This window comes from Schistocerca gregaria, chromosome 5 (genome assembly GCF_023897955.1).
Source record: "Schistocerca gregaria isolate iqSchGreg1 chromosome 5, iqSchGreg1.2, whole genome shotgun sequence".
Classification (NCBI taxonomy): Eukaryota; Metazoa; Arthropoda; class Insecta; order Orthoptera; family Acrididae; genus Schistocerca; species Schistocerca gregaria.
In genome coordinates, this window is record NC_064924.1 from 51205118 (window position 1) to 51229451 (window position 24334).

The 24334-nt window shown below is 42.8% G+C and overlaps 1 protein-coding gene across 1 annotated transcript in view; it reads left to right on the forward strand.

The window, feature by feature from the left end:
* The first annotated feature begins 7603 nt into the window (after window positions 1–7603).
* LOC126273159 (DNA-dependent metalloprotease dvc-1-like) overlaps window positions 7604–24334 on the forward strand; it is a 76167-nt gene continuing 59436 nt past the window's right edge. Inside the window, exon 1 of the mRNA XM_049976625.1 lies at window positions 7604–7655. The gene's annotated coding sequence lies outside the window, so the exon portion shown is untranslated. The remainder of the gene's footprint in view (window positions 7656–24334) is intronic.

Below are 24334 nucleotides of genomic sequence, written 5' to 3' on the forward strand. Positions count from 1 at the left end.
TTGAAAAGCCCATCAGGCCCTTGTCCTTTCGTTCTTTTCCGTGTCTGTCACGCAAATTTTGAGATCATCGCGTTAAAATGCGGCGGACCATTAGTGGTAGAAGAATCCTGTGATTATCTGCTCTGTATATGGATGACATGGGAGTCTGTATGTAAAGCAAACTCTTTTCTCCATACTATTTTTCACTTGCTGCACGCGACTGCTGCATTTAAGCTGAGACAAGGCAACCAGAGAGTGTGTGCGTGTGTCAGAGGTAGGCACACTGTCTAAATATAGGCTGCGTTCACACTGGCGGCCGGGCCGCGCCGACACGGCGTGAGTCTCCCGGAGCCGAGCCGGCGACATCACGAGTGTTTAATATTGCCGGCGCAAGGCGACCGCAGGCGCGAGCCTGTGGAGCAGCACTACAGCTTCTGCAGTACACGCATCACACGTCTCCCTTCTGTGTGACTGCACACGTCTTTTATTTTAAGATGTTACCTCACATTTCACAATCAGTGAGGAAAAATTGCGTTTCTTATAATGATACACGCGAAATTACTTTTATTTCATTTATTTAATCTACCGTATTTACATGCATTTACAACAATAGCTTGCCAGCGATCGCGGCATTGCCGCCACTGAATAGTTCGCATTTACTTGGAGACAGATGTGAGTGTCACTGAGGGACGGAAATGTGTCCCTACCAGATGATAATGCATTGTAAAGTCATGCTGTGGCATTTCCTTATCAGTGGAAATAGAACCATTGACTCAAAGGGCATTACCTCAAAACTCTTCGCCTATCAATCTGTCTATCTTACAAGGTAATTAAAAGAATTCTGTGCGGTCATCAGTGGTTCCACATGATGAACCATCACCACTGCCAAGCGCTGCATCATGAAGAAAAAAGAAGAAAAAGTTGGAAAATTCTGAAGGAGTATTTCTGAGATTCTTCGTTGAAGGCACAGCAAGACATTACCCAAAACGACGGAGCTAATTACTTACTAATGATTCTCAGGAGTCCCATAAACTCTCTTCGCCTCAGAGGTGAGCGTTTGTGAAATTTAAAATACAAAAGCATGGCTACAATTAATTGGAGGTAGTGAATGCTGCACAAAGTTCTACTGCAAACCAAAAAGTGTGTACTAACGGATCTTACCTTATCGTTATACACCATTTTTCTTCTGCTGTTATACTTCTGCGAAAATTTGTGTACTGGTTAAAAATTTTGTCTTGAATGTTCTGCAGCACATACTGAAATGTATTATGATTCATTCTGTAATTTGAATAAAAATTTTCAGGATAGTTTTTTAATTCTTCATCTAAAGAAAAAAACTCTCCTAAATGTCTGTCGCTATTTATGGGATGAATCCATAACCTGCTAGTTCTTCTGTACTTCAAAACTCGATGAGTTACTGCAGAGTCAAAACAATACCAATAAAAGAGTGAGGACATTGTTCTACACGACAGCACAGACTAGCTAAAGACTGCACCTGCGTCTTCTACTGACTTTCTTGTCAGCTGTCGAACGGTGGAGATCTTTTTAAATTTATTTATTTAGCCTCCGGCCAGCCACTTAGCCAAAGAGTGGGGATTACCTTGACAGTGCAGCGCAGCCCGCCAAGGAAGAAAAAAACAATGAAGAACAATGAAACGCACATCTGCGCCGATCTACAGTAGTTTCATTAACTCTCCATTATTTTTTTATGTCAAAGTAGACAACGAGACTACAGAATTGCGCTTCAGTTATCTTTTATCTCGAAATACAAAATGTACATCATACTAATTGTAGGATGTTGATGACAAATAATTGTTTGTCTTTTGTGATGCAACGTATGGCCAATTATAAAAGCATAGCAGATGATTGTCCAGGAGCCGAGGGAAAAATTCTTATACATTTGGATTTATCTAGACAATGATACCATTAAAATAATACGAGGGACCGACACTAGGTCTGCGCTGATCACTAGTAATTAGTTTTTTTTCTGTCCTGCATTATATGACTACACTAAACCGAGCTGTAGCCGCGCGAACTCCGTGGCTTGCGGACGCGCCGCTGACGCCACTGAGTAGCTCGCATTACTTGTGACCAGAGACAGATATCAGTATCATTACCATTTCAAAAACTTTTTGGTACTTTTAACTACATTACATTCCCAACAATGTATGGTCTAAAACGGATCTAACAGTAAGCTACGCGCTACATAACTTTTTCATTACAAGATTTGTAAATCAAGTACACAACGTTGACAAAGAGCATCATTTCACAATGACTGTTAAGAAATATGGAAAGATAAATGATTCAATACGAAGCTAAGATGTTGCACTACCACGTGTACAAAAATCAGATTGTTTAGCAGCATACTTTCTTCAAAGTCGGTTGGGAAGCGGTACGAAACTAAGAAATCACGCGAAACGAAAAGTAGACTTTTTCTTTTTTCACGACGTAAGTAACGCTTTTAAGGAAAAAATAAGTTCATAAAACGATGTGGCGAAGTCTTATACACCGCTAAGAATTTTTAAAAGATGAGAATCGGAGAAGTGGATTTTCCCCCATTTCGCCGTTCCGGCTCGGCTCGGCGCGGCGCGCAATGTGAATGCACTACACGTCTGCCTGGGCTGGCCAGGCACGAGCCGACCCAGCACGCGTCAGCCCAGCCCGGCCCGGCCCGGCCGGCAGTGTGAACGCTGCCTAGACACAGTCACGACGCTCTCTTGTGTCAAAGTTGTTACCGCTTAACAGCTGGAGCGACAAGAGCGCTGTAAGTGGTGAGAAAACAGCCATACACATGTACCGTAAGGATACTGTACGTTTTTAATTATTTCCTACTTAATTAACGAAATAGTTGTTATATTTTTGTGTACCATGCTTTAGTAAATTACTAAGAGACATCAGTAATGTGAAACAGATTTAAAAACTGCCGAATTAAATTGATTCAATTAAGTGAGCTAGAGCTTATTCACGAAAACATACTTTCCAGTATGTGTATATTGGCTGCCTATTCCGCTGAAAGCAAGAGAATATAAAGATGTATATGCTTCTCATTCGCGAAATATTTCTGTTGTTGTCTATCGTTATCATAATAGGCACTTCCCTTGATACTTAAAAATCTTTTCTGGGGTTTAATGATTCGCCCATTCTTGCACTTCATTCGACTTCCTAATACGCGAATATTTTTGTAAATGTAATTACTCTGGCTTCAAAACCGAATGTGTTAAGCATTCTTGCCTTTTGTGGCTCAGATTTAGCAACAATTGTGGAATTGATTTCTTATGTGCCAGGAAAGAGTTATATGGCTTTTATCGATTTATTATCACGTCTGTGTGGTTTTTCCTTAACCTGCAGTTGTGGTGGCTTATTTGGTACATTAAATAACGTTGGTCTTACATTCCATACAAGTTAAGCATTCTTGCCTTTTGTGGCTCAGATTTAGCAATAATTGTGGAATTGATTTCTTATGTGCCAGGAAAGAGTTATATGGCTTTTATCGATTTATTATCACGTCTGTGTGGTTTTTCCTTAACCTGCAGTTGTGGTGGCTTATTTGGTACATTAAATAACGTTGGTCTTACATTCCATATAAGTTTCCTAAGTTCCACGTTTACTGATTTTCTGTAACTTTGGTGAACAAAACTCTGCTTTGTTGAGTAGTTAGATGATGTTTTCTTCCACAAAAGGTAGGGTCTTCTGGAATTTACTTGCTGTTATTTTTTTGTTTTTAAAGAAAAAAATATATATTCAGTAATGTCTATACATTACAAGAGAATCGTAAATAAACTTTCCTGTAGTGTAGCGTTTCGTACCTCCAACGTCCTTGGCAAACTACATAATGACAAAAATGCTACATACGTTCTCTGTTCTAAACACTACGTTACAAATCAGTATAAAAGTTAGTTAGAAGTAGAAATAGTGTTCAGAAATGCAGCTTCCTAGCCGCTTGAGGTGCTGCTATCGCTGTGAGGAACAAAACGGGAGTGTCGTGACTGTTATGTTAAGCTGGGCTCACAGAGCTAACGAAAGTGTAGCTACTCTACTGCAAGTGGGTTACTGCAGTTGCAATGCTATTGCATGTGTTGAAACGCCCCCTTTGAAAAATGAAGACTGACTGTGATGGTAAACTTCTACGCTATTTGATTTTCAAACAGCTGAGCAAAACTGAACGTACTCAGACATTTCTCTCTTTATTAATTCTGATCATCACTAAACTGACACACAATATTTTTAGCGCAACGCAATCTGACTTCCGATAATCCCTACAAAAGAATGGCCCTGACTAACAATAACCTATACCTTTCACGAATCACTTACCTAACAAACATCTACGTTACTCGAACTACTGCAATACAGCGAGCGCCAATACTCCCAGCTAAATAAAAGATTATAACTGCTGAAGGCACTAACTACTGATAGGCATAGTTAGCAAATGAAAGATTTTGATAGAGAACAAACAATGTATTTACCTTAATAGCGTTCAAAAGTCATAATATATATATATATAATTTTGTGTCATCGAATTAAACAAATTTCCTTATTCTGACGGACTCACGTCCAGATCATCTCCCCACATCCACCACTGCTGGCGTGTCATCTCCAACTGCCCAATGCTACGCTTTGTTCCCATCCAACAGCCCAGCACTACACAAGCGAATATTTCAACAATGGGTCCAACCAGCCACAGACTGCACACAGCACAGTCAGCCGTTTTCATACAAAGCACTATGTGGGATCACAAACATTAAAACCTTAACAGCCAACTTACAGTGTGAACTCCGAATTTTTAGTGGTGCAACTTCAGAAACACAGCTTTTGCCATGCCACAAAAAGTTCAGCTTGGTTGTAGTGTGTCATGCCACTTTATTTCAACCACTGCTCGCTGGTGGGATTATTTTGAAATACGAGCATTGTGTCGCAGTTATCATGGAGCAATTGCTGCTGTACTCCATTAGATTTCAGTTTGTTTCCATTTAAGAGAGAGAGAAGAGATGGCTGTGGAAGGCGTCAGCCAATCGCTCACTGACAGACCCCTCTCCAGGATGACAACGCAACACCAGTGGCCCCTGTGTGGACAAAACATAAGCACAGTGACCGACTGGTGCCGCTCAGCTGCTTAGCAGCATCAAGACTAACGTCTCGGATAGAAGTGTCAACGCTCATTACTTCACTTGTGTGCTCTATGTAGCACAGGCTTGAGACTGTTTGTACTGAATAAGATTTAATATTTCGTATGTCAAGCTTTGCTTGCTCAAAGTTAAGTATTGTAGCTTTACCTTCTGTAATAAAAATCATACATACGACTTGTCTGGTTTGATTGTCTAACAAGTACAAAGGATTCGGAGACAGCCCGTATTTGATGAGAAGCATGGAGATATAGTTTTTGGCAACGAGGATGGGATATAATACTAAACAAAGTTATTCGAAATGCCTAGGTCAGCAAATACAAGAAGATTGTAGAATCTTGGAAGAGTAGCGTGTTTGCAGATGATATTTTCATGCCAACTCTTCGCTACTTTTCCACTGCAGACAGCGTTTTCGGCTCCGACTATTATTTACTGCTGTGCGAAATCTAGTTTCGGATTTCCTTGTATTTAACTCTTGTCGCAGCTTCAACGGCGCACATATGATTTCAATTAACATCATATTGAAAAAGCTGTTCAACTAGGTAGAATTCTTAGCATCGTATCTGGACGGTAACTCATTACAGAAAGCTACTCTACTGGCCATTAAAATTGCTACAAGAAGAAGTACAGATGATAAACAGGTATCATTGGACAAATATATTATACTAGAACTGACATGTGATTACATTTTCACGCAATTTCGGTGAAGTCAGTACCCAGAACAACCACCCCTGGCCGTAATAATGGCCATGATACGCCTGGGCATTGAGTCAAACAGAGCCCTGATGGCGTGTGCAGGTACAGCTGCCTATGCAGTTTCAACACGATACCACAGTTTATCAAGAGTAGTGACTGACGTATTGTAACGACCCAGTTGCTCGGCCACCATTTAGCAGACGTTTTCAATTGGTGAGAGATCTGGAGAACGTGCTGGCCAGGGCAGCAGTCGAACATTTTCTGTACCCAGAAAGGCCTGTACAGGACCTGCAACATGCGGTCGTGCATTATCCTGCTGAAATGTAGAGTTTCTCAGGGATCGAATGAAGGGTAGAGTCAGAGGTCGCAACACATCTGAAATGTAACGTCCACTGTTAAAAGTGCCGTCAATGCGAACAAGAGGTGACCGAGATGAGTAACCAATGGCACCCTATACCATCACGCCTGGTGATACGCCAGTATGGTGATGACGAATACACGCTTCCAATTTGCTTTCACCGCATTGTCGCCAAACACGGATGCGACCATCATGATGCTGTAAACACAACCAGGATTCATCCGAAAAAATGACGTTTGGCATTCGTGCACCCGGGTTGGTCGTCGGGTACACTATCGCAGGCGCTCCTGTCTGTGATGCAGCGTCAAGGATAACCGCAGCCATGATCTCCGAGCTGATATCCATGCTGCTGCAAACGTCGAACTGTTCGTGCAGATGGTTGTTGTCTTGCAAACGTCCCCATCTGTTGACTCAGGGATCGAGACGTGGCAGCACGATCCGTTACAGCTATGCGGATAAGATGCCTGTCATCTCAACAGATAGTGATACAAAGCCGTTGGGATCCAGCACGGCGTCCCGTATTACCCTCCTTAACTCACCGATTCCATATTCTGCTAACAGTCATTGGATCTCGGCCAACGCGAGCAGCAATGTCGCGTTGCGATAAACCGCAATCGCGACAGGCTACAATCCGACCTTTATCAAAGTCGGAAACGTGATGGTACGCATTTCTTCTCCTTACACGAGGCATCACAACAACGTTTCATCAGACAACGCCGGTCAACTGCTGTGTATGAGAAATCGGCTGGAAACTTTCGTCATGTCAGCACGTTGTAGGTATCGCCACCAGCGTCAACCTCGTGTGAATGCTCTGAAAAGCTAATCATTTGCATATCACAGCATCTTCTTCCTGTCGGTCACATTTCGCGTCTGTAGCACGTCATCTTTGTGGGGTAGCTTTTTTAATGGCTTGTAGTGAACAAGCTGTGACGCCACAGTAGTTGCGTGCGTTCACTCGGCTTTAGAATGTGGACGCCGGCTTCCTGGAAAGACCGTTCAGCGCGGACAATGGGGGGAGGGGAGCCTGCGTTCGGTGGCCGGGGGCCGCACGGTTTCCTTTGAGTTACTGCTGGGCTCCGCCAAGTCAGCGCCTAGCAAATCGTTTTACGGCAGGCTCCGTATGCGTTGATAGCCGCTATCTCTCGTAGTGCGGAACGCTGGAGCCCTGGCGACAGTACTTCCTGCCACATTTTGTTGTGCTTCGTAGAAATGTGCGTCCTGCATCGGTAGTGGGAGAGCCGCGCTCTCAGTTCGGTGTGCGACTGGCGCAACGGCAGTTACGTTTCTCGGAGCTTCTGCTGGAGAGTAGAGCCTTCTCACTCGTTGCTTGACCGTCGCCGAGCATAGTCGTTTTATCTCTTCCGCAGCAAAGGAGAGATCTCACGGAAGGTTTCTCGTACGGACGTCCGGACCAAAAGTTAACTTTTCTCGCGGTCGTGGAGCAGACCATCTATTGGTCGGAAGTCATCTGCCGACGCGGAAAGCAGCAGCCCACATTGCAGGTTTGGCATCGTCTTCACACAGTTGACAGCTTCACATCGTATGACTGCTGTAGTGGTAAAATTTCGCTGCTTCCGCAAGTAGGGTGATTCAGGCCGTTAACCCTCGTTGCAGTCTTATTTATGCAGTGGCCGCATTCAGATCCTTTATTTCCGCTCATCTAAACATCCATACGTGTGATAAATCACTCGGACGTGACAGGAAAATCTGTATGTTCCGATCCGAAGCACTCCACTCAAAGTAGGTTGGATTGCTAAGACATTTTCAAGTTAGGTCTCCAGTCATGATTCCCAACCATTTAGCCACATACGTCAATGAAATTTTACGTGGTGTTAGTGTATGTCATTCGATATTGTATGTTATGGCCTTCAGTGCGAAGACTGGTTTGCTGTAGTTCTCCATGATACCCTATCCTGTGCGAGCCTCTTGATCTCCGAATAACTACTACAACCTACATCCTACTGAATCTGCTTGCTGTATTCATATTTTGGTCTTACTCTAAAATTAGTACCTACTGCAACCTACATCCTTCTGAATCTGCTTACTGTATTTATCTCTTGGTCTCCCTCTACGATTTTTACTCACCACGTTACCCTCCAAGACTAAATTGGTGATCCCTTGATACCTCTGACATGTCCTACCAACCGATCCCTTCTACTAGTCAAGTTGTGCCACAAATTTCTCTTCTCCCCAATTCTAGTCAATACTTCCTTATTAGTTATGTGATTTACCCATCTAATCTTCAGCATTCTTCTGTAGCACCACATTTCGGAAGCTTCTATTCTCTTCTTGTCCAAACTATTTATCGTCCATCTTTCACTTCCTTACATGGCTACGCTCCATACAAATAATTTCAGAAACGACTTCCTAACAACTAAATCTATACTCGATGTTAACAAATTTCTCTTCTTCAGAAAAACTTTCCTTGCCATTGCCAGTCTACATTTTATATCCTCTCTACTTCGACCATCATCAGTTATTTTGCTCCCCAAATAGCAAAACTCCTTTACTACTTTAAGTGCCTCATTTCCTAATCTAATTCCCTCAGCATCACCCGACTTAATTCGACTACATTCCATTATCCTCGTGTTGCTTTTGTTGATGTTCATCTTATATACTCCTCTCAAGACACTGTCCATTCCATTCAACTGCTCTTCCAGGTCATTTGCTGTCTCTGACAGAACTACAATGTCATCGGCGACCCTCAAAGTTTTTATTTCTTCTCCATGGATTTTAATACCTACACCGAATTTTTCTTTTTTTCCTTTACTGATTGCTCAATATACAGATTGAATAACATCGGGGATAGGCTAAACCCCTGTCTCACTCTTTTCCCAACCATTGCTTCCCTTTCATGTCCCTCGACTCTCGCAACTGCCTGTACAAATTTCAAACAGCCCTTAGCTCACTGTATTTTACCCCTTCCACCTTCAGAATTCGAAATAGAGTATTTCAGTCAACATTGGCAAAAGCTTTCTCTAAGTCTATAAATGCTGGAAACGTAGGTTTGCCTTTCCTTAATCTTTCTTCTAAGATAAGTCGTAAGGGTAGTATTGCCTCACGTGTTCCAATATTTCTACGGAATCCAAACTGATATTCCCCGAGGTCGGCTTATACGTGTTTTTCCATTCGTCTGTAAGGAATTCGCTTTAGTATTTTGCAGCCGTGACTTATTAAATGGATAGTTCAGTAATTTTCACATCTGTCAACACCTGCTTTCTTTGGGATTGGAATTATTATGTTCTTCTTGAAGTCTTCTGGTATTTCGCCTGTCTGATACATCTTGCTCACCAGATGGTAGAGTTTTGTCAAGGCTAGCTCTTCCAAGGCTATCAGTATTTCTAATGGAATGTTGACTACTCCCGGGGCGTTGCTTTGACATAGCTCTTTGATTGCTCTGTCAAACTGTTCACGCAGCATCAGATCTCCCATTTCATCTTCATCTACGTCCTCTTCCATTTCCATAATACTGTCCTCAAGTACATCGCCCATGTACAGACCTTCTACATACTCCTTCTACCATTCTGCTTTCCCTTCTTTGCTTAGAACTGGGTTTCCATCTGAGCCCTTGATGTTCATACAAGTGGTTCTCTTTTCTCCAAAGGTCTCTTTAATTTTCCTTTAGGCAGTATCTATCTTACCCCTAGTATGCCTCTACATACTTAGATTTGTACTCTAGCCATTCCTGCTTAGCCATTTTGCACTTTCTCTAGATCTCATTTTTGAGACGTTTGTATTCCTTTTTGTCTGCTTCATTTACTGCATTTTTGTATTTTCTCCTTTCATCAGTTAAATTGAATATTTCTTCTGTTACACAAGGATTTATATTAGCCCTCGTCTTTTTACCTACTTGATCCTCTTCTACCATCACTACTTCATCCCTCAGAGCTACCCATTCTTCTTCTACTGTACTTCTTTCCCCCATTCCTGTCAATCGTTCCCTTATGCTCTCCCTGAAACACTGTGCAACCTCTGGTTTAGTCAGTTTATCCAGGTCCCATCTCGTTAAATTCCCACCTTTTTCAGTTTCTGCAGTTTTAATCTACAGTTCATAACCAATAGATTGTGGTCAGAGTCCACATCTGCCCCTGGAAATGTCTTACAATTTAAAACCTAGTTCCTAAATCTCTGTGTCACCGTTATATAATCTATCTGATACCTTCCAGTATACAATCTTCTTTTATGATTTTTGAACCAAGTGTCAGCTATGATTAAGTTATGCTCTGCGCAAAATTCTACCGGAAGCTGCCTCTTTCATTTCTTACTTTCCAATCCATATTCAACTACTACGTTTCCTTCTCTTCCTTTTCCTACTGTCGAATTCCAGTCACCCATGACCATTAAATTTTCGACTCCCTTCACACTCTGAATAATTTTTTTTATCTCATAATACATTTCATCAATCTCTTCGTCATCTGCAGTGCTAGTTGCCATATAAACTTGTACTACTGTAGTAGGCATTGGCTTCGTGTCTATATTGGCCGCAATAATGCGTTCACTATGCTGTTTGTAGTAGCTTACCCGCACTCCTATTTTTTTTTTTATTCATTATTAAACCTACTCCAGCATTTCCTCTATCTGATTTTGTATTTATAACCCTTCATTCACCTGACCAGAAGTCTTGTTCCACCTGCCACCGAACTTCACTAGTTCCCACTTTACCTAACTTTAACCATTTCCCTTTTTAAATTTTTTAACCTACCTGCCCAGTTAAGGGATCTGGCATTCCATGCCCAGATCCGAATAACGCAAGTTTTCTTTCTCCTGATAATGATGTCCTGTTGAGTAGTCCCCTCCTGGAGATCCGAATGGGGGACTATTTTACCTCCGGAATATTTTACGAAAGAGGACGCCATCATCATTTAACCATACAGTAAAGCTGCATGCTGTCGGGTAAAAATTACGACTGTAGTTTCCCCTTGCTTTCAGCCGTTCGCAGTACCAGCACAGCAAGGCTGTTTTGGTTAGTGTTACAAGGCCATATCAGTCAGTCATCCAGACTGTTGCCCCTGCAAGTACTGAAAAGGCTGCTGCCCCTCTTCAGGAACCACAAACCACACGTTTGTCTGGCCTCTCAACAGATACCCCTCCGTTGTGGTTGCACCTACGGTACGGCTATCTGTATCGCTGAGGCACGCAAGCCTCCTCACCAGCGGCAAGCTCCATTTTTCATGGGGGGGGGGGGGGGGGGGAGTCCACGGTTCATATATATATATATGAAATTTCCTTGAATATTAAATAGGGAATCCCTTGATGTCTCATAATGTGTCCTGTCAACTGATCCTTTATTTCGGCCAAGTTGTGCCACAAATTTCTTGTCTCCCTAGTTCTTTTTGTCACCTCCACATTAGTCACGTGACCTATTATTCTTCTGTAGCACCTCAATTTCAAAAGCTTCTACTCTCTTTCTGTCTAAACTGCTTATCGTCCATATTTCACTTGCATACATGGCTGCATTCAAGACAAATACTTTCAGAAACGTTTTTCTAACACATAAATCTTTATTCGATGTTAAGAAATTTTTCTTCTTCTGAAATGCCCTTTTTGCCATTGCTAGTCTACTTTTTATATCCTCTCTACTTCGTCCATCATTAGTTCCCTTGCTGCCCAAATAACAAAACTCATCTACTACTTCAAGTATGTTCTTTCCTAATCTAATTCCCTTTGCATCACCTGATTCAATTCCGCTACATTCCATTGTTCTTATCTTGCTTTTGGTTATGTTCTTCTTATATAATCCTTTCCAGAAAGTGCCCATTCTGTTAAACTGCTCTCCCAAGTCCTTTCCTGTCTCTGGCAGATCTCAAAGATTTTATTTCTTATCCCTGAACTTTTACTCCAAATTTTTTTTGGCTTCCTTTACCGCTTGTTCACTGTACAGATTGAATGACATGAGAGACTGCGTACCATGCTGTCTAATTGCCCTATCAATTGCTGCTTCTCTTTCATGTCCCTCGACTTATTTAACTGCCGTGTGGTTTTTGTACAGGTTGTAGATAGCCATTTTCCTCCCTATTTTTTAACCCCTGTTACCTTCAGAATTTCAAAGAGAGTGGTGTATACCTTTTCCTAATTCGTGACCTAGATTTTATTCAGTAAATATAGTTGTGATATTGTACCACCTTTTTATTCCTTTAAAGCATCAAAGACTCACTTCCCTTATCATGTCACTTATTTTACATTGTCTGTGTCAGGTTAGTCAGCTCATTAGGGGTCTACAATTTAACTAAGCATTTAGATTCCATGCACAACGGTATTCATGTGCAATCTCTGATGTGTTGTGGATATCAAGGACTTCATGTTTGATATTTATCTTATGTAAAGCAGGCAGCCACAAACTGACAGCACCACAGGCTAGCCCACAATTTTACTTTAGGATCATCTTCATTTTTCCCTTAGGAAGTTACTTTCTTTTTGACTGTCTTCTGTAAATGTTGTTCGTATTCAGGGAATGGGATTATCTCATGAAAATGTTTTTGTACTTGCATCTGTGTGCTAGGCTTATTTCTTTCCTCCCTTTTTGCTATTGAGACTAGAGCCTCATCTAGGTCACTGCCTCTGACATCTTGTTCGATTTTTCAGTTTTTGAACCCATCGTACATTTGATAAAGTTTTCCAAATCACTTAACGTCATCTAACTTGTCGTCTATCTCTTATTGTTAGCTTCCGAAACAATATCCCCCTCCTTCAATACTTCCGAACCATCTTCTTCCTGAGCCATGAAGTCTACTTCTTTTTCTCTCACTATACTCCATTCCATTGGATCATTTTCAAATTCATGTACTTTTCTCGCTATCGTTTCTTCTCCAGCTCCATGTATCTTATCCTTCTATTGTGTCAGTTGTGAAACTTGCTTCAATTAACCCCACACGCTTTGTTTATCATCCTATCTTCAGGCTGATAGTTGGTTCAAATGGCTCTGAGTACTATGGGACTTAACTTCTGAGGTTATCAGTCCTCTAGAACTTAGAACTACTTAAACCTAACTAACCTAAGGACATCACACACATCCATGCCCGAGTCAGGATTCGAACCTGCGACCGTAGCAGTGGCGCGGCTCCGAACTGAGCGCCTAGAACCGCGGGACCATCGCGGCCGGCTCAGGCTGATAGTACTTTTGCTGTCGCCATTTCTTTTTTCCGCACCCGACGTATCCGAAACCTGCGTAGACGTTAATTTTCTTTATTTGCGTGCCCCCTCCAAATGTTGACGTTGCGTCTGCCACGATAATCGAGAATTACTCTACCATAACCTTTCATTACGTTTATTTGGTACCCTTTCCGGCCTCCTTTTCCAGGTACATTTCGGTTCCCGAAAGTTCTCTGATCCCGTGTTCCATGACACCTATCTTCGTCTTTGATTTTCTCTAAGAAATCGTCGACCGTTTTGTGATTGTTACCGAAGTGAAGTTTCGAACTATTATGCAGTTTCTTCCATAGCTTCCATACTATCTCTGATTTTGAATGCCTGTCTTTTAAATACTGTAACATCTTAAAACGGGACTTAAAGAAGTCCTGCACAGTGCTACGCCTATGATTTTCTGCCAATTTTGCGACAACGAACGCTCGCCATTGCTTATCCCGTTTTTGCACAGACCAAAACTCCTCTAAAAACTTCTGTATGAGCTCTGATAAAGCCATATTTGAAGCGTCGGAGTTCAAAACATATGTTTTTGCACTATTAGTCATAGAATCAATTGCTAAATTACTATTTCTGTGATCTTTTATATCCTTTGGTAGCATGCATTCGCAGTTCTTTACGAAATCCACCGGATATCAGCTTCTCTGGTCTGATGATTGCCTTTCTCATCTTTCCTCAAAATAGTTCTGATTTTTGCATAACCGAAGCAGCACTAGTCGCTTTGTTTTGTAATTCCATGGCTAATGATACTAATTCATTACGAATTCGTGTAGTCACGTCATCTACACTGCCTTGTAATTTCATTTCATTTTCGTGACTATCTCTGAGTGCCACGACCTCGGGATTCGTTCCATCTGTAGTTTTGGTCTTCATTACCAGAACGACCTGATGCAACTTATTCCCAACTGTTGGTTCCACACTTTCTTATATTATTTGTAATGCAGTACCAAGTATTTCGTTGATGCCTGGTTCTAGACTTTTATTAAGTCACCTTTTACTTAGCAGGTGGAAGTTCAGTAATCTTTTGGCTCTGCAAATACAATATTGCCACATTCATTAAGCTCTCGTCTAGATCAGAGATTTTGGTCTCAAATTTTTGGTTCTCAGGTTTGAATTTGGATATGATTCTGCAGTTTTTGGTTATAATATATTACATTTTTTGTATCTGAGCCTTAATATTAGTTTGAAAAATCACCATATTATGATTCATTGTGGTCATTTTCACGGCTACGTTTTTTCACCATTCCATACTTTCGGATCTAGCAAGTTGCTGTTCTGTCCCTTTTGCTTTATTCTGTTCTGCGAAAAATGCAGTTTCATTCTCAGTTTTGATCACCATCGGTGTGGATTCGCCTAACGCGTGCGCAAAATCAAGCGCGCTGTCACTAGCTAATGATGGTGATACTGTTGGCTGTTGTTTTCACTCTCTTCGCTCACGCATCCGCGATTTGCAAGCTCTTTGTCATTGCTAACATTGTTCAGTTCTTTCTTCACTTTTGCTGGCCCTTGATTAATGATAACTCTTTTTCTTGTCTCGCTAATATAATAATACAATCTAATACATACTGTCGTATAATCAAGAACTGCTTTCGGTCCACTACTTTACAAGTTATCGTCATCTACTTTACCAAACTTTCGGTATTTCGTTTTTTCATGAACAGAAGTCAAGTCCATTTTCACAAGAAAACTCTTAAAATTCAGCCACTGTCGCCACGTGCAACCGAACCCGCCGACTGCACGTGAGACTGATTCGTCCTTTATTTTTAAAGTAAAAGAATCGTTCGTAATCAAACTTTTTAATGTTTTCATACCATTGACAGTATTTCTTTTGAACTACGGAAGTAGTAATTTTTAACTATTGTGCCACCTGTGACTGCTGTCTACGATCTTTGACGTGGCTCAGAATAATGCTTTGAGTTACTGGAAAGAAAATGCTTCGCCCTGCCTTATGTCCACGCAGCGCTCGATCCAAACGCTGCCTCGCTTATCGTCGCAGTAAAACCATTCTACTGGTCTACCTCTCTCCCTCTTCGCAGGAACCGTAATCCCTCTGTTCACTCAGCTGAGTAATGGCGTATAATTTGCGCTATATGTCTGTTACTACTTTTTCTGACTGTAACAATACTTAGATACTGATTTGACCATGTTTAACTTAAAGGAATACTGTTATATTTTGGAAGCTGTTTTTCTCTTGGACCTCTCTCCACAACGCAATGAGGATAACAAGGCGCAATTTGCAATGATTTCGGCACATGACGAAGTATATTATTGTGGATAATCACTTCACAGCCTGCCCTGTAATTTTGTCTTCAGCACAGAAGTGAACGGATTGTAGGCCGATGTGTCCTTACTGTACGACAGCCCCTCTGGAAAACATGCTAATTCTATGGACATAAGTTGTCGCCAGCTCTGAAGGAGCAATTTGACTCTATTGCTTAAGCAGTTATTAACTGTTACTGAAATGAATTTACGGTAGTACAGTTAATTTTGAATGTTCTACTCGGAGTCAGGATGAATGCAAGCTGTGGGATTCTGACCTAGCTCCATGGATACAATCTTTACACTACTGGCCGTAAAACTTGCTACACCACGAAGATGACTTGCTACAGACGCGAAATGTGACCGACAGGAAGAAGATGCTGTAATATGCAAATGATTAGCTTTTCAGAGCATTCACACAAGGTTGGCACCGGTGGCGACACCTACAACGTGCTGACGTGAAGAAACTATCCAACCGATTTCTCATACACAAACAGCAGTTGACCGCCGTTGCCTGGTGAAACGTTGTTGTGATGCCTTGTTTAAGGAGGAGAAATGCGTACCATCACGTTTACGGCTTAAATAAAAGTTCGGTTGTAGCCTATCGCGATTGCGGTTTATCGTATCGCGACATTGCTGCTCGCTTTAGTAGAGATCAAATGACTGTTAGCAGAGTATGGAATCGGTGGGTTCAGGCGGGTAATAACGGAACGCCGTGATGGATCCCAACGACTTCGTATTACTAGCAGTCGAGATGACAGGCATGGCTGTAACGGATCGTGCAGCCGCGTCTCGATCCCTGAGTGAATAGATGGGGACGTTTGCAGGACAACAACCATCTGCACGAACAGTTCGACGACGTTTGCAGCAGCATAGACTATCAGCTCGGAGACCGTGGCTGCGGTTACCATTGACGCTGTATCACAGACAGGAGCGCCTGCGGTAGTGTACTCGACGACCAACCTGGGTGCACGAATGGCAAAACGTCATTTTTTCGGATGAATCCAGGTTCTGTTGACAACATCATGATGGTCACACCCGTGTTTGGCGACATCGCGGTGAACGCACATAGGAAGCGTGTATTCGTCATCTGGCGTATCACCCGGCGTGACGGTATGGGGTGCCACTGGTTACAGATCTCGGTCACCTCTTGTTCTCATTGACGGCACTTTGAACAGTGGACGTTACATTTCAGATGTGTTACGACCCGTGTCTGTACCCTTCATTCGATCCCTACGAAACCCTACATTTCAGCAGGATAATGCACGACCGCATGTTGCAGGTCCAGTAAGGGCTTTTCTGGATACAGGAAATGTTCGACTGCTGCCCTGGCCAGCACATTCTCCAGATCTCTCATCAATTGAAAACGTTTGGTCAATCGTGGCCGAACAACTGGGTCGTCACAATACGTCAGTCACTACTCTTGATGAACTGTGGTATCGTGTTGAAGCTGCATGGGCATGTGTACCTATACACGCCATCCAAGCTGTGTTTAACTCAATGCCCAGGCGTATCAAGGCCGTAATTTCGGCCAGAGGTGGTTGTTCTGGGTACTGATTTCTCAATATCTATGCACCCAAATTGCATGAAAATTTAATCACATGTCAGTTCTAGTATATTATACACTCCTGGAAATGGAAAAAAGAACACATTGACACCGGTGTGTCAGACCCACCACACTTGCTCCGGACACTGAGGGCTGTACAAGCAATGATCACACACACGGCACAGCGGACACACCAGGAACCGCGGTGATGGCCGTCGAATGGCGCAAGCTGCGCGGCATTTGTGCACCGCCGCCGTCAGTGTCAGCCAGTTTGCCGTGGCATTCGGAGCTCCATAGCAGTCTTTAACACTGGTAGCATGCTGCGACAGCGTGGACGTGAACCGTATGTGCAGCTGACGGACTTTGAGCGAGGGCGTATAGTGGGCATGCGGGAGGCCGGGTGGACGTACCGCCGAATTGCTCAACACGTGGGGCGTGAGGTCTCCACAGTACAGCGATGTTGTCGCCAGTGGTCGGCGGAAGGTGCAAGTGCCCGTCGACCTGGGACCGGACCGCAGCGACGCACGGATGCACGCCAAGACCGTAGCATCCTACGCAGTGCCGTAGGGGACCGCACCGCCACTTCCCAGCAAATTAGGGACACTGTTGCTCCTGGGGTATCGGCGAGGACCATTCGCAACCGTCTCCATGAAGCTGGGCTACGGTCCCGCACACCGTTAGGCCGTCTTCCGCTCACGCCCCAACATCGTGCAGCCCGCCTCCAGTGGTGTCGCGACAGGCGTGAATGGAGGGACGAATGGAGACGTGTCGTCTTCAGCGATGAGAATCGCTTCTGCCTTGGTGCCAATGATGGTCATATTCGTGTTTGGCGCCGTGCAGGTGAGCGCCACAATCAGGACTGCATACGACCGAGGCACACAGGGCCAACACCCGGCATCATGGTGTGGGGAGCGATCTCCTACACTGGTCGTACACCTCTGTTGATCGTTGAGGGGACACTGAATAGTGCACGGTACATCCAAACCGTCATCGAACGCATCGTTCTACCATTCCTAGACCGGCAAGGGAACTTGCTGTTCCAACAGGACAATGCACGTCCGCATGTATCCCGTGCCACCCAACGTGCTCTAGAAGGTGTAAGTCAACTACCCTGGCCAGCAAGATCTCCGGATCTGTCCCCCATTGAGCATGTTTGGGACTGGATGAAGCGTCGTCTCACGCGGTCTGCACGTCCAGCACGAACGCTGGTCCAACTGAGGCGCCAGGTGGAAATGGCATGGCAAGCCGTTCCACAGGACTACATCCAGCATCTCTACGATCGTCTCCATGGGAGAATAGCAGCCTGCATTGCTGCGAAAGGTGGATATACACTGTACTAGTGCCGACATTGTGCATGCTCTGTTGCCTGTGTCTATGTGCCTGTGGTTCTGTCAGTGTGATCATGTGATGTATCTGACCCCAGGAATGTGTCAATAAAGTTTCCCCTTCCTGGGACAATGAATTCACGGTGTTCTTATTTCAATTTCCAGGAGAGTATTTGTCCAATGAATACCCGTTTATCATCTGCATTTCTTCTTGGTGTAGCAATTTTAATGGCCAGTAGTGTAAATTTTTGCGTTCGATTTTAATAAAAACTAAATAACTGAAAACCAAGTGTATTAGCAAGGCGATCATACACATGAAATGTAAAACTGTCGTTTCCGGCTAAATACACTTGTGAAAATTTTACGGTGTCATAATTATGAAGTTGTTTTATACAACCTTTTGACCTTTGAGATTTAGTTAAATTTATTGAGACACAGTGACAAGGAAATCGTAATTCAGTTTGTGGCTACACAACAATACATGTAATAAGTACTTTTAAATAACTTATTCTATTAAGTAGTTACATATGAAGCTGGTGTCTAATACTCATTTATTTTCTGCTCAGGTAGTTGTAATGAAAAGTCGTGTCTTGTTTGTCGTGGCTGTTGTGGTGTTGCAACTGAAGCTTGTAGAATTGTAACTGGCTAGGCTCCTAATGTCTCCAGTAAGACGACATCAATTTATTACTACCACGTTGTTTGCGGTAGCCATATTTAGTGGAGTTGCGCTGGCACCAAATTTCATCTGAAATTGATGTTGGATAGATCTTGCTTTCGTAGAACTGCAATTTCTGGAGACGACCTTACGACAGAAATGCCACAACCCCCTCAAATTTCAGTCGATTATGCACAGCTTAAGTATTAAAAAAACTTTAACATCGTCAGATGGGGCACAGTTTCGTACGCCACTAAGCCACCCTGCTTGCATCTTTTCGTTTCGGTCTGTTCTTTCCGCACCACGTATCACCAAGGTCATTAACACAACTCTGGGTTGAAACACCGAAGTGGATTCCGATTTCCTTATTTGGTTTGTTGAAGTATTGTACGTTTTCAATTAACTGATGAACATTACACTCCTTATAATTATTCGGCTCCTGCTTAATCCATAGCGTTTTTGTTTTGCATGTTGGTATTCCAGCTGCTACGGGTTTATTTATCGAGTATCACTTTTTGTTTCTAATTCGGTGTTGCTCTTTCAGCTGACGTATTGTCATTTTGTCGTTTTGGGATAGCAACTGGAGCTGTGAGCGGTAGAAAATGAATGCCAAGTGGCGAGTATCACTTTTTGTTTCTAATTCAATGTTGCTCTTTGAGTTAACGTATTGTCATTTTGTCATTTGGAGATAGTAATTGGAGCTGTAAACGGTAGAAAATGAATGCCAAGTGGCGTAATGGGAGCATTTTCGGCATATTCCTCTGTTTGAGATCACTAGGCGGGTGACAGCAGGGGAGACAGCCAGAAACGTTAGCGCCTTGTGTGGGGATAACACCATTCGATAGATCGCAAGAAAATGGTTTTCTCGGTTTAAGGAGGATATTTTTGACATTACCGACTCCCCACGTTCAGGAAGATCTTCGGAGTTTGAAGAAGATCGTTTAAACGCATTAATCTACAACGACTCAATTCAGTGCACTCGAGAACTGCAAATGTATGAACTGTGATCTTGGCTCCATCGTGTGAGATTTGCGTGCAGTGGGAAATGTTGAAAAATCAAGTGTATGAGTACCGCATGCTCTAAGACAAAATCACAAAGATCAGCAAGCGGGCGTATGTGCAGCTCTGCTTACTCGTCATCGATTGGCTCGTGAACAACACCGACCATTCCTAGCCTGTATCGTTGTATGGTGACGAGAACTGGTGTGTTTATGCTAACGTAACTAAGAGAAAGAAATGGCGGAGCCAAAACAAAGCAGCATCACCCCTTAGAAAGACCTGCGGGCATTCACGACATTTAATGTTATGCCTCTGGTGAGACAGCGACGGTGCGGTGTTCTACGAATTGATTCCCCGAGGCGTCACCATCACTGCGCTCATTTGCTGTCAGCAACTGAAACGCTTCGCAGACGCAATCTAAGAACGACCAGGAATGCTCCGTGAAGTACTGCTACTCCACGGTGACGCTCGCCCACATGATGCTAGAGTGACAAAAAACACTGTACAGGGGTTGGCTTCGGATCTCAATCCGCACCCACCTTATTCATCTGAATTTGAGCCTCAAATTTTCACTTTTTCCACTCTCTATCCAACAACCGTAAAGGAAACAAAAGAAAAATTCGGAGTAGGTATTAAAATCCATGGATTAGAAATAAAAACTTTGATGTTCGCAGATGGCATTGTAATTCTGTCAGAGACAGCAAAGGACTTGGAAGAGCAGTTGAACGGAATGGACAGTGTCTTGAATGGAGGGTATACTATGAACATCAACAAATGCAAAACGAGGATAATGGAATGTAGTCGAATTAAGTCTGGTGATGCTGAAGGAATTAGATTAGGAAAAGGGACGCTTAAAGTAGTAAAGGAGGTTTGCTATTTGGGGAGCGAAATAACTGCTGATGGTCGAAGTAGAGAGGATGTAAAATGTAGACTGGCAATGGGAAGGAAAGCGTTTCTGAAGAAGAGAAATGTGTTAACATCGAGTATAGATTTAAGTGTCAGGAAGTCGTTTCTGAAAGTATTTGTATGGAGTGTAGCCATGTAAGGAAGTGAAACGTGGACGACAAATAGTTTGGACAAGAAGACAATAGAAGCTTTCGAAATGTGGTGCTACAGACGAATGCTGAAGATTAGATGGGTAGATCACATAACTAATGAGGTATTGAATAGGACTGGGGAGAAGAGGAGTTTGTGGCACAACTGGACCAGAAGAAGGGATCGGTTGGTAGGACATGTTCGGAGGCATCAAGGGATCACCAATTTAGTATTGGAGGGTAGCGTGGAGGGTACAAATCATAGAGGGAGATCAAGAGATGAATACACTAAGGAGATTCAGAAGGTAGGTACTGGGAGATGAAGACGCTGGCACAGGAAAAAGTAGCATGGAGAGCTGCATCAAACCAGTCTCTGGACTGAAGACCAGAACAACAACAACAACAACCTTCAAGGATATTCCTTTCCAAATGAAAATGCGATCCGAACATGGCCCTTCGGGTTCTTCGCCTCAAAAGCACGTGATTTCTATAGTGGCGGAGTCGAAAAGTTACCTGAGCGTTGGCAGACTGTTGTAAATAGTGAAGGACAATATATTATAGAAGACTAAAGTCTTCTAATATGTATCTGTTGTCTTTATTTAACTTACCGAAAAACGCTACGAACGTATACACCAACTCATTCATTAGTATGCTTTTGGTTTCTTTTAACAATATCTACTACTTCAGTTACCATTAACATATTGTCAAAGACATTTAACATGGGAAACATCGATACATTTAAAGTAGTTTCAATACATCGATACTTTTATGTAACGATTTTTAGGATTACAGTTTAATCGAAAAATTTAAGCTGTTACTTTACACGTATTGCATCTACATCTACATCCATACTCCGCAAGCCACCTGAAGGTGTGTGGCGGAGGGTACTTTGAGTACCTCTATCGATTCTTCCTTCTATTCCAGTCTCGCATTGTTCGTGGAAAGAAAGATTGTCGGTATGCCTCTGTATGGGCTCTAATCTCTCTGCTTTTATCCTCTTCGCGAGATGTACGTAGGAGGGAGCAATATACTGTTTGACTCCTAGGTGAAGGTATGTTCTCGAAACTTCAACAAAAGCCCGTACCGAGCTACTGAGCGTCTCTCCTGCAAAGTCTTCCACTGGAGTTTATCTATCATCTCCGTAACGCTTTCGCGTTTACTAAATGATCGTGTAACGAAGCGCGCTTCTCTCCGTTGGATCTTCTCTATCACTTCTATCAACCCTATCTGGTACGGATCCCAAACTGGTGAGCAATATTCAAGCAGTGGTCGAACAAATGTACTGTAACTACTTCCTTTGTTTTCGGATTGCTTTTCCTTAGGATTCTTCCAATGAATCTGTCTGGCACCTGCTTTACCGACGATCAACTTTATATGATCATTCCATTTTAAATGACTTCTAATGCCTACTCCCAAATAATTTATGCTTCCAGTTGCTTACCTGCTATACTGTAGCTAAATGATAAAGGATCTTTCTTTCTATGTATCCGCAGCACATTACACTTGTCTACATTGAGATTGAGTTGCCATTCCCTGCACCATGCGTCAATTCGTTGCAGATCCTCCTGTATTTCAGTACAATTATCCATTGTTACAACCTCTCGATATACCACAGCATCATCCGCAAGAAGCCGAACAGCAGCCTAAGATACCCTCATTGTGGGGTGAACGGCTTTGCAGTTTTTTTGTGTGATGATGATGTGGGGTCAAGAGAAAACGGTCGTGGTAACTGTTGAGTTAACTTTTGTGAGGCCTAAAGAACCGGTGGATGTGTCTGAGTTTAAAGGTAATTCTAGGGTACAATGGCTAGAGCCTGTGTGATGCCAACAGTGTACTTTGCTTGGGCATTCTAACCCCTTGTGCCGAATCTGTGGCAGTTTGTTTCTCGTGTCGTCGCCCGTGTTACAGGGCTAGGTAATGTAGGGAGTCCAGGTGATTGATTAATGATTACACAGAAGAAGTTAGCATTGTAGTGTTACTAGCTGACAAGTGTGCTGTTTGTATTATTTTCGAATTGTTATTTCTATGTCGTAAATATGAGTAACAGTGAAGCAATGGCGAAATTAGACATATAAGTTGTCACCGGAGATGAGGGTACGCTGTTGTAAATTAATCAGATAATACAGCTGAAGGCAGAGTATAGGTTTGTGAATAATAAATTAGCAGAGAAGGATGAAGAATTAGGAGTGTTGGAATCACAGAGTCTGAGGTAGATCAGGTGTTGTTAATCATCTTTCTATCTTTTTCTGCGAGTAGCTTGAGGATGTGTAATTATTTATAGACTATCTCGTGTCATCGGCTGAGATATGGGACAGGTCAGACAAACAGTTGTTACAGACAGGAAGATTACTCCTGTCAGGTAAAGCGAAGTCATTCGTACAGTCCACAGTGGCACTGGACAAAGCAGAAACTTTTGAGCAACTCAAGCACAGATTGGTACATAGACCTAAGATGCAAAATAGCGTGCGGTTTTTCCGTGAACAGTTGCGTGGTATTTCTAAGAGGCCTAATGAACACTGGAAGATTTTGCCGACAAAATTAGAAAGCGCAACGTACATACGGATGAGTTAATACGTAGTGAGGAGGTAAACAGGGTGTTGCTACACGAGGCTGAGCAAACGGTACTCTATGTTTTCCTGGGGTTTGGCGCCTTACATGTCTAGGAGGGCGCAGCTATTAGGATGGTTTTGGAATTTTCGGACACTGATGTTGCTACAAGGGTAAGAGAACGTTGAAGTGCATTAACAGCAAATACAAAAAGAGGTTTATTGGTGGATATACGGTTCATATGCATAGGCAGTTCCTCCAGCCACATAATAATAGGGGAGGTATGAACTGTCAGCGGTTTGGTGGGACTAACAGTAGGGGTGCTCTAGACCAGCAACAGTATTGTAGAAATAATGATAGGAATGGTCTGAGTGGTAATAAGCACCTGTTAAATTTAAGAAGGAACTCGAGGCCCAACGAAAGGCGTTCTCTGTAAAAGTGAACGCAGTAAAAACGAATGCAGAGACGAAATGTGTCATAGTGGATGTAATAGGTGGTAATGAATATAAGTTTTTGTTAGACAATGGTGCGCATGTGTCTGAAGTCTAGATAGTTAGTGGAAAAGAGGCAACAGAACCGACAGCTTAATGAGTTGCGTGGGTTAGGGGATAGTGTTATATGATCACGAGGATCGATAATAATGATTTTTCAGTCAGAGGCAACCAAGTTTAAGCAG